This window comes from Triticum dicoccoides, chromosome 2A, assembly GCF_002162155.2.
Source record: "Triticum dicoccoides isolate Atlit2015 ecotype Zavitan chromosome 2A, WEW_v2.0, whole genome shotgun sequence".
Lineage (NCBI taxonomy): Eukaryota > Viridiplantae > Streptophyta > Magnoliopsida > Poales > Poaceae > Triticum > Triticum dicoccoides.
This window is the reverse complement of record NC_041382.1, coordinates 245472386-245485980: the sequence shown is the minus strand read 5'-3', so window position 1 is coordinate 245485980 and position 13595 is coordinate 245472386. Positions and strand designations below refer to the sequence as shown.

General features: G+C 42.1%; 1 long non-coding RNA gene across 1 annotated transcript; it reads left to right on the top strand.

The window, feature by feature from the left end:
• The first annotated feature begins 633 nt into the window (after nt 1–633).
• Nucleotides 634–5758, top strand: LOC119354350. The gene is made up of 2 exons (XR_005170803.1): nt 634–2069; nt 2376–5758. It is a non-coding gene; the product is annotated as an uncharacterized LOC119354350 (long non-coding RNA).
• The last annotated feature ends 7837 nt before the right edge of the window (nt 5759–13595 follow it).

The following is a 13595-nucleotide window of genomic DNA, read 5'->3' as shown; positions in this document are numbered from 1 at the left end:
AATCAAGTGCAGAGCTAGAAGGCAGTTCCTTACCTCCCCTCGTAGTTGAGGGAAAAATCTTGGTTCTTTCATCTTTCAAGTTCCTCATAGTGATCAACAGATATAAATCCCAAGTGACTCAAAGAATAGAGCTATGCTCCCCGACAATGGCGCCAGAAAATAGTCTTGATAACCCACAAGTATAGGGTATCGCAACAGTTTTCGAGGGTAGAGTATTCAACCCAAATTTATTGATTCGACACAAGGGGAGCTGATCAACACATTTTATATACATCTCTTGGCCCTCAAATATACGGTTCATTGAGATATATTCATTCATTTCGTGCTATGAATTATTGCATATTTGAATGAAAATCATATAAAGGGATCATTTACTTGTGACTTGTTTCTTTTGCAGAAAAGTGCGCAAAGGCACTATAATCATCAAGATTTCTACTATGTGGCTAACGAGAAGAGAGAAGGGCATGAAAGAAATACGTCAAGGACCTGAGTGTGAAGGAAATAAGTAATCTAGGGGAGCAAACTAAAAGAAGAGGAGGATCTTCTTGGGCAGAAATGAAGAGAAGAGGAGGGTCAATGTGCAAATATGGCAACTCAGAGTGGGGAACAAAATCCCTAGCCACAACACTTGATCCCTTTGGGGCCTGGCACTTCTCTATCTCCCTCACCACTTCTTCTTCCACCTCCGGCCGCTGCCGCGGCCAGGACGGCATGGCGGCGCGCCACCCAGTACCTCCACCCGCTCCACAACGCCGCCGCACCGCGCCACCCAGTACCTCCACCCGCTCCACAACGCCGCCGCACCTCCACCCGCGCTACCACAACCCATCCATCCACCGGCGCCATCACATCCAGCCACCATCACCTCGCGCGCCCTACCAGACTAGAGGTTCTGGTTGTATGGTGCCCTGCGCGAGTCTGTCCTCCCTCTCTCTTGTTGCCGCTCCTCCCTCTTGCTTCGTCCCGCTGCTCTTCTTCTTCCCCTCGCCTTCCTCAACTGTTGCTGCTCCCTTCTTCCCCCAAACTCTGCTGCTGCATCTTCCTTCTTCTCCTTGTCCCTACTACTGCTGAACCACTCCTCCTCTTATTGTGTCTCTGCTGGTCGCTGCTCCCCTACTGCCGATCCTTTCCTCAACTCTCTCTACTTCTCCTCTCATGCCACTCCTGCTGCTTCTCCTCAACGCCCCTGCTGCCTCTGATTCTTCTCTTAACTAGAACCCTTGCTGTTCTCTCTCTCTCTCTCCCTAAATTTTCTGTATAGTTGAGATTGTGTAAGACATGCAAGATTCAGATTTGAGTGTGTCTCATGTAATAGTTCATATTATAGCTTGTGAATTTTGTGTTGAATGTGCTCTCTATTAGGCAAGCAATATGTTTGATTTCCAATTCCTGTGATAGCTCCTTAATTGTCATAAATATATGTTCTCTTGTGAAAGATTTCTGTTCTTGTCCCGTTATCTTTGTTCTGTCTTTTTCTTATATATAATTGCTAGTTATCTTTGTGATCGTATCTTGTTACTTCTTTTCTGTCGATGATGATGACCTGTGTTAGTATTTTAGATTGTCTCAAGTAAAGCAAAATTACCAAAAAGATAATGAGTAAAAATCTGATTCACCCTTTGCTTATTTTGCATTTTCTTTGGCGGTGATCTTAGGGAACTACCTTGTTTAATTTAGGTTTATATTTCCTTGCAATCATCTTCTAAATTGTGTTACCTAGCTTTAGCCAAATATAGTTTCCGTCGCCTAGTCCCTGTGGAGAACACGACATCCGTAGTTTGGGCAAAATATTCCACTACATTTACAATCGATCATTTTGGCGCCGTTGCCGGGGACTAGCGTCATGCGATTGTGTTAGGCTATAGACTAGGTTTTTCTTCTTTCTCTAGTTTGTGCCATATATTTGTGATATATCTCTAACCACTAACCCATGTTCTAGCTAGTATCTTTTTGTTTTCTTTTCCTTTTGCAGGTTAGAGCTATCTACTCGGTTATGTCATATTATTCAGATTGTCTCGGAGATGCGAGGAACACTACAAACATCACACAAAGTATTTAAGAACTGATAAGTAAGATTTCCCATCGATTAGATGATTTAGCTCGGCAACGAGAAGTAGTTTTTGAGGATAGGCCTAGCTCTTATGATCCTTATTCTGGAGGTCATCCTTATGTTGCTCCTACATGCCATATTTGTGGATTTCAGGGCCATTCACCCGTTGAATGTCAGCGTGGTTACTCTCACCCTCCCGATTGTTATGGCATGAGCTTCGCCCCACAACTAGCTCATACCAAAACAATTACTCATATGGGTGGCCTGAAAACCAGAATATGTCATATAGGAACAACAACCCTGAAATCTCATCATTTGCCTCTAGTTATCCATTGCAGGGAATTAGGTACAATGAGGAGAGCAACAACTATGCACCACAACAATTTTATTCAGCTCCTATTCATGTACCTCAACACCGGAAGATGTGTCCAATGGAGTTAAATGGTCCTCCATTTGGTCAACCAACACCTTCAACACAAGTGCCCAAACAAGATGAGTTCGATGACATAGACAAGCTCGCACTTTTGAGTCTCGAGTTCACTTGGAGTGCCGAGGATGATCCTATTAGGAAGGTTATACTAGAGTAAATGAAGAAGATCAAGAGTGGGAATGAGCTAGTGGAAGAACTGAAGAAGATTGAGAATAACATCAACGCTGGCAGTACTATTTCTTCACAGCTTGAGCTGAGTAATTCTCGGATTCCCCTTGATACATGTGAGGTTCCAATACCGTCACATCTAGCTGAGCAAGATAGCAAGTGCCTTGAGCAAGAGATACCTCAGATTGAAGAAGATGAACTAGAAGACAAGGAACAAGATGATCAAGAGCTGCAATTCCCAAGTGATCAAGTTGAAGACTCATCATCTACTACTCCTGAAGAAGTACAAGAAGCTGCTGTAGATGAAGATGAAGAACCTGAGATTCATTGGCCTATTGTCATACATGAGCGTGATGTGTCAGGTTTACCCAATCCTCTTGATGACATGCGTCCGTATAATTTCTTTGCTACTACCTTACATTACATGATACCATCACTTAGGATTGATTTGAAAACTCATTTGCTTGGATATGATGATATATACACTGTTAGTGGCATTACTCTCATTTGTGATGATCATAGTTATTTTCCTCGTGCTAGTCCTATGCTTAATGAAACATATAATTCCCATGCTAGTCTTGAGCTTAATGATAAATATCATCCTCATGTTAGTGTTGAACTTGCCGATTTCTACCATCCTAAACATGTGCTTTATAGCTATGCTTATGTAATTGAATATTCGATTGATGACTTGGAGGGTATTATCCCTCCACTTGCATTGTCTCTTTAATTGAGTGCTCTTTCAGGTTCTTGCTTGTGCATGAATCACTACATGCTAACCAGGTTCGAGGTGACATTCCTTGGGACCTTGGTGGATCCTGAGCACAGAGATGAGGATAAGCAATGGGCACACACGTGAGGAAGGGAGAAGCTAGAGCAGGCATGAGGATAGATAAGCAAAAGGAGAGGAGCTGCAGTTGGTGAGGTGATCGAGCGAGTGCTACATCATCAATGCCCAGTGAGCTGTTTCATGACCCATTTTGAAATCACCATCCATTGATGCTTGTTGAATTAAATTGCTATGTGGGTTGCTTGTGCCATTTCTTAAATGTCGTCCCACTGAATTTCACCTTTGACATATGGTGCTTGATGAGAATATGCGAACTGATTGTTGAATGCCTAGTAAACTAGTGATCTACACCCTGTTTGCTTTGCTGAAAGTAGTGAAAGCTGTTAGTTTTGAGTTCTCAAATCCCTAGTGCACTAGTAAACTTAATCATTTTCTGCTTTTACCTTGATACACTTAGATCATTAAGTGTTAGATGCTGAGTTTGTGCCTATTGTGTTCCCATTGAGAGCAATCACTTTACCACTATGGACTAGTATGCTATGTTCCCTGGATCGGTAGCATGTGAACCAGACATGGAGAAGTGATGATTCCTGTTTTTGTGCTTATGTGTTGTTCATTTAAGATAAGTAATAATGAATAAATCAGTCTGACTACCTACAATAGCATGTCATGTTCCCTGGATCGGTGGCATGTGAAATCGGTTTAGCTTGGGCAGTAATTAATAATGAAAATTGCAATTGTCAAACCAGGTGTATACCATGTTCTCTGGATTGGTGGTATGTTCCTTTGGGGAGACAAACAAAAAAACTAATAATTGGTCGAGCCGGGTGTATACCATGTTCTCGGGATCGGTGGTATGTTCCTTTGGTGAGATCGATAAAATATTATCATTGCTTTATTTCTGTAAATAAGTGATCTGATCACCAGTGTATGTTCTTTTTGTTCTCGGGATCATGCTCTCTTTAGGAACCTTTGGCACAATCATCATTTGAACTAGTTGATCTTCTTTTATCATTGTAGAAGTTTAAAATGGTCAAGTCTACTAGTATCCTACCACTTTGAAGCACTCCTAACCATTAATTTTCACTAGCTAAGTCCAAAGCATGGACTGTTTAGAGATCTACTTCACTTGGCATTCTCTAGTCAGCTCATTGTTCACATTCTTGCTCTTGTCATATGCCTTTGCTTGAGGACAAGAAAACGTTTAAGTGTGGGGGAACTTGATCAACACATTTTATATACATCTCTTGGACCTCAAATGTACGGTTCACTGAGATATATTCATTCATTTCGTGCTATGAATTATTCCATATTTGAATGAAAATCATATAAAAGGATCATTTACTTGTGACTTGTTTCTTTTGCAGAAAAGTGCGCAAAGGCACTATAATCGTCAAGATTTCTACTATGTGGCTAACGAGAAGAGAGAAGGGCAGGAAAGAAATACGTCAAGGACCTGAGTGTGAAGGAAAGAAGTAATCTAGGGGAGCAAACTAAAAAAGAGGAGGATCTTCTTGGGCAGAAATGAAGAGAAGAGGAGGGCCAATGTGCAAATGTGGCAACTCAGAGTGGGGAACAAAATCCCTAGCCGCAACACTTGATCCCTTTGGGGCCTAGCACTTCTCTCTCTCCCTCACCACTTCTTCTTCCACCACCGGCCGCCGCCGCGGCCAAGCCAGTGTGGCGGCGCGCCACCCAGTACCTCCACCAGCTCCACTACGCCGCAGCACCTCCACCCGCGCTACCGCAACCCATCCATCCACCGACACCATCACATCCAGCCACCATCACCTCGCGCTCCCTACCAGACTAGAGGTCGTGGTTGTATGGTGCCCTGCGCGAGTCTTACCTCCCTCTCTCTTGTTGCTGCTCCTCCCTCTTGCTTCGTCCTGCTGCTTCTCTTCTTCCCCTTGCCTTCCTCAACTGCTGCTGCTCCCTTCTTCCCCCAAACTCTTCTGCTGCATCTTCCTTCTTCTCCTTGTCCCTACTACTACTGCTGAACCGCTCCTCCTCTTGTTGTGACTCTGCTGCTCGCTGCTCCCCTACTGCTGATCCTTTCCTCAACTCTCTCTGCTCCTTCTCTCATGCCACTGCTGTTGCTCCTCCTCAACGCCCCCTGCTGCCTCTCATTCTTCTCTTAACTAGAACCCTTGCTATTCTCCCTCTCTCTCTCCCTGAATTTTCTATATAATTGAGATTGTGTAAGACGTGCAAGGTTCAGATTTGAGTGTGTGTCATGTAATAGTTCAGATTATAGCTTGTGAATTTTGTGTTGAATGTGCTCTCTGTTAGGTAAGCAATATGAATGTATTTGATTTCCAGTTCCTGTCATAGCTCCTTAATTGTGATAAATATATGTTCGGTTGTGAAACATTTCTGTTCTTGTCCCACTATCTTTGTTTTGTCTTTTTCTTATATATACTTGCTAGTTATCTTTGTGATTGTATCTTGTTACTTCTTTTCTGTCGATGATGATGACCTATGTTAGTATGTTAGATTGTCTCAAGTAAAGCAAAATTACCAAAAAGATAATGAGTAAAAATATGATTCGCCCTTTGCTTATTTTGCATTTTCTTTGGCGACGATCTTAGGGAACTACCTTGTTCAATTTAGGTTTATATTTCCTTGCAATCATCTTCTAAGTTGAGTTACCTAGCTTTAGCCAAATATAGTTTCCGTCGCCTAGTCCCTGTGGAGAACACGACATCCGTAGTTTGGGCAAAATATTCCACTACATTTACAATCGATCATGAGCCAAAGAATATTCTCAAGTATTAGCAGTTGAGTTGTCAATCCAACCACACCTAAAAGACTTAATATCTGCAGCAAAGTATTTAGTAGCAAAGTAGTATGGAAGTAACGATAACAGTGTCAAAAGTAACATTAGTAGTTTTTGTAGCAATCGTAACAGTGGCAATGGAAAAGTAACTAAGCAAAGATCAATATGTGAAAAGCTAGTAGGAAATGGATCAATGATGGATAATTATGTCGGATGCGATTCCTCATGCAACAGTTATAAAATAGGGTGACACAAAACAAGCTCTAGTTCATCAATGTAATGTAGGCATGCATTCCAAATATAGTCATACGTGCTTATGGGAAAGAACTTGCATGACATCTTTTGTCCTACCCTCCCGTGGCAGCGGGGTCCTATTGGAAGCTAAGGGATATTAAGGCCTCCTTTTAATAGAGTACCGAACCAAAGCATTAACACTTAGTGAATACATGAACTCCTCAAACTACGGTCATCACCGGGAGTGGTCGCGATTATTGTCACTTCGGGGTTGCCGGATCATAACACATAGTAGGTGAATATTGACTTGCAAGATAGGATCAAGAACTCACATATATTCATGAAAACATAATAGGTTCAGATCTGAAATCATGGCACTCGGGCCCTAGTGACAAGCATTAAGCATAACAAAGTCATAGCAACATCAATCTTAGAACATAATGGATACTAGGGATCAAACGCTAAGAAAACTAACTTGATTACATGGTAAATCTCATCCAACCCATTACCGTCCAGAAAGCCTACGATGAGATTACTCATGCATGGCGGTGAGCATCATGAAATTGGTGATGGAGGATGGTTGATGATGATGATGGTGACATATTCCCCTCTTCGGAGCGCCAAACGGACTCCAGATAAGCCATCCCGAGGAAGATTAAGGCTTGGCGACGGTTCTGTATCATAAAACGCGATGAATCATTCTCCCTGATTTTTTCTCCCCAAAAGTGAGTATATGGAGTTAGGGTTGAGGTCGGTGGAGTTTCAGGGGGCCCACGAGGCAGGGTGCGCGCCCTGGGGGGGGGGCACCCTGCACCCTCGTGTGCAGGGTGTGGGCCCCCTGATGCTGATTCTTTCGCCAGTATTTTTCATTAATTCAAAAACGTGTCTTCATGGATTTTCAGGTCATTTTGAGAACTTTTATTTCTGCACAAAAATAACACCATGGTAGTTCTGCTGAAAACAGCGTCGGTCCGGGGTAGTTCCATTCAAATCATGCAAGTTAGAGTCCAAAACAAGGGCAAAAATGTTTGGAAAAGTAGATATATTGGAGACGTATCAGAATGCCCTGGAAATTTTACATGATTTTTTTCTGAATATTTCTGAATTTCTGGTGCAAATAATACCAGAGGGAGGTGCACCAGGTGGGCACAACCCACCTGGGCGCGCCAGGACCCCAGGCGCGCCAGGACCCCAGGCGCGCCCTAGTGGGTTATGGTCCCCACGTGGGCCCCCTCACTTACCTCTTCATCCCACATCATCACTTACTCCAGAAAAAATCTCCATTGCTCTCTCTCCCGTGTTCTTGAGCTCAAACCCGCGGATTTCGATCTCTTTGCTCGAAGCTCCATTTCCGAAACTGTTTCGGGGGATTGTTGCTTGGTATGTAACTCCACCGTTTGTCCAATTAGTTTTTGCTTTAGTGGTTTATATTTTGAATAATTAGCTACTCTTGGTACTGCTGTAGATGTGCTTGCATTTTAAATTCTTAGTGTCCTAAGTATTTTGAATGCTTGCTATGGCTTCTATGTATCCCTATGAGTAGTTGCTATCAATTTTATAAAGTTTTGTTGACAAATTTTTGTCACCCTAAAATTTTTATTTTTAGAAAATTGTACGCGGACATGATGAACCTATTTGGAAGGAGTTCTTCGAGGAGACGATCCTCGGGGGCATCTTCTAGTGACAGTTCTACTCGCCGGTCTTATGTTGAACCAAGTGAAAGTTCCATGCAAGATGCCGCCACCAAAACATTCTTATGGCCTTTGCGATGAGTATATGGTGCGTGTGGGCATTAAGGAGGAATTTGAGCAATGTGTTCACAATGATGGTCTCGGTCCCTACCTTTCAGATAAGTGTGAACAACACCAACTTCTCACTGAATCATTTGTCAAAGGATTTAAATATTTTCCACGTGAGTCTAGGGTGTCATTTATGCTTTATGATAGTCCATTTACCATCTCACTAGAGAATTTTGCTTATCACTGTAAGGTTCCATTTTGGGGTTCGCTTGACGAACCACTAAAGGTTGAGTTCGAAACATTCTTAACGAGCCTTTGTTACGGTGAAAGGAGGGGACTGACTCAAGGTAGAATAAAGAGCATTCATTTTCCCGCAATTCATTACTTTGTGTTATTTAACGGGAAACGCATAGTAGGCAAGCAAGACTGTAGCACACTTTGTGCTCCAGATTTGAGCCTCATACATACTGCTCTCGTCGGTGAAAGGAATTATAACCTTGCAGCCATTGTTGCACGCAGACCTCAACACAACGCTAACATCAGCTGGTTCTATGGTGGAATTTATGCCACACATTTAGCATGAGGGTTGGGTGCTTCACCTCTGCCCTTTGATCCTATTCTACCCACGCAGTATTTAGATTTTAACACCTTAAAAGACCATAAGATTCTCAAGGGAAAGGCTGATAACTTCACTTATAGTCTTTTGTTTAACCAAACATCTCCCATGAAAACATATTTGCCTGCGCCTGCTCTTTTTGATTATCACAGCAAGGGAAGACATTTTTTTCTTGAGAGCGAGGCCCGAGCTCACAACGCAGTAGTAGAGGTAGCACAGCGGGCCGAGGCATCCGCACCAAGACCCTCTGTGAGCTACCATGCCGACTACTACCCTCCAGTCTACTAATCTACTATCAAGTTAGGCCAAAAGCCTAAGCTTGGGGGAGTACGTGTTTCCACTGATTTTACATTCATGTTCACTTATCCCATTTGGCGGTGCTCACACTTTTTCATTGTATCTTCCATGCTTAGATTTATTTTCTTGCTTTCTTCTTGTGTGTTTGAAAAACTTTAGAAAAACCAAAAAAATAGTTGTAGTTAATTTATTTTCTATGCATGCTTAGTAGTAATATTAAATAGAAAACCCAAAAATATTTCCTTCTTCTTGTTTTGCTTGTTGGGAGCTTTCCCGTGTAAATAGTTTTTCTCATTTTGATTTTCTCTTTTATTTGCTTGTTTAAGAAAACCAAAAACTCCAAAAATATTTCAGCGTGTTTCTCTGAATTTATTTTCTTTTTATTTGAGTTGTACCGAGGAGAAGACCACGATGAAAATGTTGAGTGGCTCTCATTTGAGTAACTGTTGAACTAATAAAGAGTACATTTTACCTTGTCTTCTCCTGTTGAATAAAATGTTTACATATTCCAGCTTAGTCCACGACACTCTTGCACTATTATTATTTTCTTATCATTCGGTCGTGCAAGTGAAAGGCAATAATGACGACATTCGATGAACTGACCATGGCAGAGAGAAACTGGTATGAACTCGACTTGTTCTGTCTGTGTAAATATGTTTAACCTAGTATCCATGATTCAACCCATTATGATTAAACATGTTTGCAATGGCAATTAGAGATTATAGTTTCTCATGCCATGCATAAGTAGCTGGGAGTTGATAATGATTTATCTTGGATATCAGCATTGCGTTAAAATGATTGTGATGTAGTATGATGATATGGTATCCTCCTCTGAACATTCAAGTGGCTTGACTTGGCACTTGTTCATGCATGTAGTTGAATCAAAACCAACATAGCATCTATGATACTTACATTCATGGTGTTCATATCCTACTCATGCTAGTGTCCAATGTTACTTATGCATAATGCATGGTTATTATCGTTGTTGCTCTCTAGCTGGCCGCTTCTCAATCTAATTGCTATCCTTCGCCTGTACTAAGTGGGAATTCTGCTTGTACATCAAAAACCTTGAACCCAAAGTTATTCCAGATGAGTCCACCATACCTACCTATATACGAAATTATCCTACCGTGCTAAGTAAATTTGCATGTGCCACCTCTAAAAACTTCTAAAAATATCCATTTTGTGTGCCTGGATCATTCATGGAACGACAGGAGGTAGTCGGTATCTTCCATGCTAAGCGGGTTATTCTCAGGTCGAGTGTTTATTCACTCACCATCACACGGGAAAAGGGCGGTATTAGGGATGGCCAATCCCAAACTAAAAAAATACAAAAATAGTAAATTGCTCGAATAATCAAACAAAAACTCCCAATGGAGTGAAAACCTTTACTTTTATCGCTTGGGAACCGCCGCTAGCCTGTTTAGCATGGGAGATATTGATAACTGATAGTCGTGAAGTAAATAAGAAGGGTGCATGTCTTAAATATCATTTACCTTTGTTTTAAAACTTAAGCTCTAGCACTTATGCAAATCACTGCTTCCCTCTGCGAAGGGACTATCAATTTACTTCTATGTCGTGTCGCGTTCTAAAACAAGCGCGAGAAACTGAGAAGAGCACAGTTGTCATGATTTATGCATTGTGTGTAGCTAATGTTGGGTTCATTATGACTGTATCTTTTCTACCATGAATTACAATGTTTAGTCACTACTTGAACTTTGGAGGTGCTCTGCATTTATGTTTTGTCGTCTTAGAAAGGGCTAGAGAGATACCACTGTTGTCATATTATATTATGGTTGTTTTGACAATGTGTTGCTGTTTGAGATATCTTATTATTGCTCGCTAACTGATTATGTCATTGATATGAATCATTATAATCTTTAAGACTTATTGTCGACATGGTTAGTTATAATGTTGGCTGAAAACCTGGGTGCTGTTTAAGCTTATTTATGCAAACAAGAGCAAAAGAGTTCGTAAAAGTTTTTCTTTTTCACTTTCAGTTTATCAACTGAATTGCTTGAGGACAATCAAAGGTTTAAGCTTGGGGGAGTTGATACGTCTCCAATGTATCTACTTTTCCTAATGCTTTACCTCTTGTTTTGGACTCTAATTTGCATGATTTGAATGAAACTAACCCCGGACTGACGCTGTTTTCAGCAGAACTACCATGGTGTTGTTTTTGTGCAGAAATAAAAGTTCTCGGAATGGAACAAAACTTTGTGAGGATTTTTTATATCAACAATAAGAATTTCTAGGCCAAGACCTACCGGAGAGGGGCACCTGGGTGGGCACAACCCACCAGGGCGCACCCCCATCTCCTGGCGCGCCCAGGTGGGTTGTCCCCACCTGGTGTCCCCGCTGACCCTGAAACCAATGCTATAAAATCCTATTTTCGGAGAAAAAAATCAGGAAAAAAGAATTATCGCGATCCACGAGATGGAGCCGCCGCCAAGCCCTGTTCTTCCTCGGGAAGGTAGATCTTGAGTCCGTTTGGGGCTCCGGAGAGGGGGATCTTCATTCTTTGTCATCACCAACCCTTCTCCATCGCCAATTCCATGATGCTCCCCACCGGGAGTGAGTAATTCCTTCATAGGCTCGCTGGTCAGTGAGGAGTTGGATGAGATTCATCATGTAATCGAGTTAGTATTGTTAGGACTTGATCCCTGGTATCCACTATGTTCTAAGATTGATGTTGGTATGACTTTGCCATGCTTAATGCTTGTCACTTTGGGCCTGGGTTCCATGATTGCAGATCTGAACCGTTTATGTTATCATCATTATATCCATGTTCTAGATCCAATCTTGCAAGTAATAGTCATCTACTACGTGTTATGATTCGGTAACCCCGGAGTAACAATAACCAGGACTTCTTCCGGTGATTACCATTGTTTGAGGAATTCATGTGTTTACTATGGACTAAGTTGACAAAACCTTGCATACACGTCAACCTATTAGACCCATAAGTCAGCCTCCAAATATGTCGCAAACAGCATACAACCTGAAATTTCTAGCCAGATTCAAATTAATTTAAAAATTAAATATACCTTAATTTAAAATCCACTAAAAATTTACCCTCACAAAAACAATAAAATTTAAAATATCAATATCCAAAAGAAAAAAGTAATTTGAAACTAATTGCCTGTTTGCTGTATTTTTTGAATTTACAACCCATTTCTTATTACTTATAGCCCATTTTCCGGGCAAGCCAAATGTATCCCTCCCCTTGAAAGATTTTCGGCCCAGTAGGGCATAGAAAAGCAAGTAGGCCTTCATTGGGTATTCTGCAAAAAAAACTGGGCTAGCCATTTCCGGAAAGAAAAAAAATGGGGCTGGTCATGTGGTAAACATATGAAATAAAAGCCTGGGCTGGACAAGCCACATCCCCCGCACAACCCAAATGATACCCTGCTTCGTCCCAAAAACAAAAAAATACTCCCTAGTGTCAGCCACTCCTTGTGTAGTTATCTCGCTTATTGACTACGTTGACAGTGGAGTGCGACCCAGATGTCATGAAACCATCAGGAGGAACAATTTTTTACTTGTAATAAAGGAGGCACTTGCTAGCATACAGCCTTGACCCTCGTCGGTCCCTACTGTCATCCTCTCCACATACATTCATCTCCTTATTCATCTTAGTTGTTAACCATGTTGACAATGCTGGAGGGCACCGCCGCAGCGAGTGAACCAAGGAGGAGGACGATGGTGAGGCCTCGAACTGGAACGAACAGGAGCCGGGGAAGATGTGCCAGAGTTTTATGGTGTGATGTGGAAGCGATGCATGTGTGGCAGCACAACCAGCCATGGGAGGCGGGAGCAGGCGGTCCCGCTGGCGCTGGTTTGGCTTTGGTAACTGGAGGAAGAAGAGACTGAAGAAACATGACAAACGTTGAATGTCAATCCAACGATCAAGGTTGGTACACTCGTTTGTTGACTAAGCTGACACCATGTAGCATACTTTTTTTGCAAGAAAAAAAAAACAGGGCTCGTTCGCTAGATAACACTCCCGAAACTTCCATCATTTGATCTTGCGTCGCAACTAAAACTGCCAGGAGAATGCATTCGTTTGCCATCCTCCTCCCAGGGAACATTGGCAAGATAACATTCCCGAAAATGAAAGACCTGTGAAGGCGTATAGAACAAGCTAGTGTACCAGTAAAGAGACGTTGCCGACTTTTAGAAAAAAGAGAGACGTGCTCCTGTAACTAGTTAGACTCCAAACATAGACTATATATAGTGATATGCTACTGTGAAAATAATGAAACTAACATATCCAACGTTCACTTCTCCTCTTCTCTAGTTACTCTGCCTAGCATCAGAAGCTCCAGCCGCAGCAACCATGTCCACTAGCTCATCCACCTGCTCTTTAGTAGGCAATCCAGCAACAACCAGATGTCCGCGACGTTTCCACCCGTACCACCATCTGTGGGTCTCATCACACCCCCATCGACACACACTCACTGCAACCGGTTGCTCATCGCACCCCACTATCATT